Genomic DNA, 5,772 nt, shown 5'->3' with positions numbered 1-5,772 from the left:
CGCTATTGCGCAACTGGTATGGTCATCATACACAGCACTGCCGCTCAGGACCGTAACTCTAAAGGAAGTCAGCAACAGCCGCAGTCTCCACAAGTGTCCTCCACAGCAACATTATTTTGCTTCTAATATTGTTGTAATAATACGACCTATCGTTATCGTTTTCTTCTTTCCTGTGTGGAACTTATTTCATCTATTGTCGCATGTGGACTCTATTTCTCTTTTGCTCTAGCACCATCTAAACGCTAGCACTATGTACTATATAATGTATTTTACCCTTTACAACACTCTTGGAATGAGGTACGATGTACGTGTGTAACACCCATAATAATTTTTAACATTTACATAACATTAAAGTAAGCATTTTATATGAAAAATGCCACTTAACAAAAACTTTTACATCATAAGTATTTAAACATGTTTACAACATCCAAAACATCGTTAAAAGTGTTTACATAATCCACTTTTATTAAAAGAAAACTAGATCGAATGCGGAAGCTTCATTGAGAGGTATGTTCGGTTCTTGCTCGTGGCTTGATCTTCATGCGGAAGCATATAACATTCACCTAGAATCAAAACCAACAAAAAGTTAGTTTTGATAGTTTATTTACAAGTTATTACAAGTCCCATGTGTCAAACAATTAAAATAACAAGGATTTGCAGGTTTTACACCCGTCGCGTGCCGTAATCGAAACTATGCTCAAAAACGGATTCGATTAACAATGATATGCAAAAATTCAGCAAAAGTGATTGGGCTCTACCGTAACTTACGGTAGCCATCGTAAGTTACGGTAGCCACTGGGCAAAACTGGTCTGCCGTAAGGCAGTAGAAAACTGTCGTAACAATTTATTCGCTACCGTAAGTTACGGTGGCTACCGTAACTTACGGTAGCTTTCAAACTTAACATCTGAATTCACAAATTAATAGGCTTCGAGCCCTTGGCTTTAAAATTCATTTTTAAAGACTTTTGACCTGTTCGAGTTTTTAAACCACAAGCTTGTTTCTAATTAACCATTAAGCATACATCAACATGTTTATCTCAAACTCTTTAATTCGGGTTTGTAACTTTTATGAATTACGCGGCTAGTACCCAATCTATGCGCATAATTCTTTTGACCTATTTCGAAGAGTTAGACTTTTTAAGTTTAAATCTTTCCCCTTGGTTATGCACAATCTACTGTATACTCATCTATAACCCACAATATGCGTACCTGGTTCGGATCAACATATTGACCCGTTTTAATACATTGTCTCAATAATCGCTAATTCATAGCATCGCTAATTCATAGCATCGCTAATTCATAGGCCGATTCATCCTGTGTGCATAAAACTCCACAAACACTTATTAGTCGTTAATTGTTAAATGGTATCAACATTACCATTTGACCCGTTTGGTCTAAACAACCAAACATTTCGCGCTTATATTTGACTAGATCACCATTTTACCCTTTTTATTCGTTCAAGCTTACTTAGAAAGTAGCCATTCAAAGACTCATTTTTATTTATGTCATCCCATGACCAAATTACCATTTCACCCATTTTTACCATTAAACATGGTTTTTCGTCTTTTGATACGTTCCAACCCGTATCTTTTCATGTCAAAATCATATTTTGAATATAACCTGGTCGTATTTATAATCTATAAATAAATACATATCCTACGATAAAGGTGTAAGCTTTACTTACCTCGCATCCAAACTATGCCTTACTTTTCCTTATTGATTTGTTTGACCCGCTTCGTCCTCAAGCTTCCACCTAGCTCGTTTAGCGTCAAACTAACATCATCATTCACAAGGTGGTTAGATTAGTCATTAACTAATACGACTATTCCACCTTACGTATTTTCTATGTCGAAATCATTATTCGACTTCGTCATTGGTAAATTTTAACTTTCTACTAGTTAACTACCTCTAATCATATGATACGTGAAGTTAACTAAAATCTACATTATGATTAGATTCCGTATTATCACGTATCACCCCTAATTGAATCAATTAGGAAATTACGCGTTTCATTCATAGTTTCAACATATGAACATTGTGGGCATAATTTATAACATCAACAATCAAGTTTTGTATCACTGAAAATAGGCTGTTTTTGTTGACCTGTTTAACCTGTTTGCAAGTCTTCAAAAATTATGATTTTTTTATGTGGTGTACCACTCGGAGGGTTAGACCTTGTGTTAAAATTTCAAGATCTAACTCTTTACCAAAAATTCGTAAAAATTCATTAACTAAGCTGCAATCAGATTCGTCATTTCTGACTGCAGCTTACGGAAAAATTCATTTAAAATTCCTCGTTTATCTGATTGACGAAATTCCAATTGGTGATTTTTCTAATCACTTAACACTTTCTACAGTACAAATTTGAGATCATAACTCAATTCCTAAATTGAATTATGACATTCGTAATGGGCTGCAAATTCTGCCAGAAAACGCAGCCTGAACCTTTGATACGGAAAAATTCATAAAACGCTCAATTTTCGTCGAAAAAATGCGATTCCAGTGGGGTTTTAAAGATATTTCCTGGAATTACATTTTAGACTCAAGAAACACATGATTTTATCAGGTTTTGTCCAGGTTACAGCCAATACAAATCGGCTGTAAATTCTGATCAAGAATCGTTTGAATTCAGCTTTCAGTTTAAGCTTGTTCTTGACATCATAATACTATTCTTTTGCAATAAAAACCCTAAAAACATCTCATACATGAATTTGGTATCAACAAAAACTTGAGCTAAACATGATTTCAACATATACTTGTCTAGGGTTTACTCCTAGACACTACTATGTTTCTATTCTATCCATATAACAAACATGCAACCATCAATTTCGAATTTTCTAAGATCACCCAGAAATTCAACTAGAGATTTCTCATGAAATTCACATACCTTATGACTTCTTTTGACGAGGTGATCACGATTCCATGTTCAGATTTTGATTTCAACTTGGATTGAGCCTTCAATTTGTGGGTTTAGTGAATTTTAGGGTTTTGAGGATGAGGGAGGTCGCCCTCTCCTGTTCTTGATCGACCAGACCTCCAAATGGGGGTGTTTGGTTTTGTTTTTAATTAAAACTAATAATATAAGTTTTAATTTTAACAACATAGGCCCCTCCACTTTTGTTAATCATATAGTTTGGGTTATTTTAGCCATATTTGTTCTATTATGTCAAGACGCCAACTAACTAGGTTAATATTCCTAGTTACTTGGTGGGTCCCAGGAGTTATAACCCGTTTTTATTTTAAGTCCCGTTAACTCGGGCTCTTATAGACTCAATTTCCTTAAAACTTTGATTCGTTTGTATTTAATATTAGGATTTCTTATTTAAATCTGAATATTTACTAGGTTATTTTTACTACTAACGGCACTTTACCCGTCCTTTAGTATTAACGGAGTATGATTACCAAACCCGTTTTCGCGGTGTTACAACGTGCAAGGAACAACTAATCGCGGGTGCACACGGGATTATTTTGGTCAGTGCACGGAGATCATAGTGAAGTTCTAATGGTGTCATAACGTTTAACAGCATGATCAAGGGTTTTGGCCATGTCAACAAAGCGTGACGCCAAAGCACGGGGCATAAGTAGTAGGGGTAACGCAAGGTGTGCCATACCATACTACCGAGGCTTCGTGAAGAAAGTGCCATGTGGAGTTGGACGTTATTAGACCTATTATATTATAATGGTTATTTTCAACACGATACAAATCGATCGCAAGGCGTAACAAAACTAAAATCGCATCACTGCGAGACTTCTCGTAAGTCTGCATACGCAACACGATTGCCACATCGATGGACTTATGTAAGTTCACCCCGAAGAGCAATTGGAGCAACGCAAGACTGGTCGTAAGCCTAGAATACAACTCAATCGCAGTTTTGCTGGATCCATCTCGCAATCTAAATCACTCGATATACGGCTCGAAATCGCAATCGTATCTGATGTTTATCTCGCAATCTCTAACGCTAGTTACTGTCTATTGTGAAAACTTCTACCGCCTGGTGTGGATCGCTAGACGAGTATCGAAAATCACTCGTCGCCTTTCGCCTTAACGCATTTCGCGCCTATTTCATCGACTCGATACTCTCATCGCGTGTCGCTATCGCTCATCGATACTCGTCTTATCTGTGTTATCTTAGCAGGCACGACCTCGCTTCACGAGACAAAACTAAGAGGGTCGAAACTGTGACAACCTGCATTTAACGGCTCCTAATTACGCGATTAACAAACGTTTAAGGCGATAATAAGTAGTGTTTAAGACACGTATTTACTTAATTAGGCTCGTGGAATGCCCAGGAACGCCTATCTGACTCTACAGTGCGCGTACGGTGATTTTAGGGAAACTTGCTGATCGTTAAGCGATAACGAACTGACACCGATCAGAATACTGACAACGCCGACAAGCATGAATTTTCTACTAATACTTTATACTTACAAAATTGTTTTTTCGAATTTTTCGTACTTCGAAATATCACAAATGCATATCGATCGAAAAATGTGACTGCTGGAATGCACCGGCAACGAAACGGAAGCGTCAAACACACATATTAACTTAAAAAAAAAAAAACTGGAATATATTGATATGTTTAGGTTCGCTTTCGAATTTTATAATCCGAAGTGGAAATTGGAGTGAAAAACGGGATAGACACGATAAACCACGAATTTTACACGATTTAACGCGACTGACGAACAAACGCGTCTAATAAACGGCGTACGACATAATTTCATGAACTTTCGACTCTAAAACTTTATTTCACGACATTTTACACCGAACAAGATTCGAAAACGGGCTTCGGATAATTAGCAGGCCACTTAAAAAAAACACGATATTGGGCTTGTGGGCCTTGGGCCCAAGCCCAAGCCCATTAGTGGAAAACCTACTATAAATAACTAGTTAATCTCAAAACCCTTGTTCCCTCATTTGTTTTCAGCCGACACACAAACAAAAGAAAACATGGAGCCTGTTCTCCTCCTTCATCTTGAGCTCCTTCATATCCACAAACACACCAACCGCACCCCCTCCTCTTGCCTTCTGCAGTCACCAAAGCAGAGCCGGTGCTGGTGGTTTTCCGGCCACTCACACCATCTCGACACCCCCCCCCAAGATGGCGGAACAGGCGACGTCGGCCACCCCCTCACGGTGGCGCGACGACTGTTGGCGACGGGCCGACGGTGACCGACAGCGGCCGTGGTGGTTGCTCGGGTGGGTGTTTCGGTTCCTTGGTTTAGTTGGGGGTCAGCCATGGTTCAGTTCGGTTCGAGGGTAGTTCGGTTTACAGTCGTCAACTGAAAGTTTCGGGTCAGACTCACATTGGGTTCACTCTGGTTCAAGTGGTTGTCTCGTTCACGGTAGTGGAGGCAGCGGCGGGCGTCTCTCGGTGGCGTCACATCGTGTTCCGGCGATGGTGTTGTTCAACGAAAACTGTGGATGTTGTTTATGTTGAAAACGGTGTTGTGGTTAGTTCAACACTAGTTTCACAAGTATGTTGGTGGTCCATATTCTGATATGGGTTTTGGCTCGGGCGTGGTGCAACTCGGGTCAGTTCGTGTCAAGAAGTCAGCAGCAGTTCGGTTCGTGACTCGGGTTTTGGGCCAGATTTGCATCTCGGTCAGTCGGTTCAACTCAGATCTGGGGTTCGAGTAGTCACATCAGCAGGATCGGGTCACGGTTCATGTCAGTTATGTTTCGGGTTCACATCGGGTCCGATTCGGTTTGAGTTTCGGTTCAACAGTCAAACGGGTTTTGGTTCGAGATCGATCAAGTTCAGATCGGGTTCA

At 39.4% G+C, this 5,772-nt stretch overlaps 1 long non-coding RNA gene across 1 annotated transcript; it reads right to left on the bottom strand.

The window, feature by feature from the left end:
* Positions 1-325: 325 nt before the first annotated feature.
* LOC110903393 lies at positions 326-3,042 on the bottom strand. Its single transcript, XR_004876390.1, has 3 exons — positions 2,888-3,042; positions 1,210-1,773; positions 326-563 (listed from the first exon to the last, which is right to left on the bottom strand). It is a non-coding gene; the product is annotated as an uncharacterized LOC110903393 (long non-coding RNA).
* Between the last annotated feature and the right edge of the window lie 2,730 nt (positions 3,043-5,772).

The sequence above is a fragment of the Helianthus annuus genome, chromosome 13, assembly GCF_002127325.2.
Source record: "Helianthus annuus cultivar XRQ/B chromosome 13, HanXRQr2.0-SUNRISE, whole genome shotgun sequence".
Lineage (NCBI taxonomy): Eukaryota > Viridiplantae > Streptophyta > Magnoliopsida > Asterales > Asteraceae > Helianthus > Helianthus annuus.
Note: the sequence above shows the minus strand (reverse complement) of the source record. Positions and strands in the feature narration are given on the sequence as shown.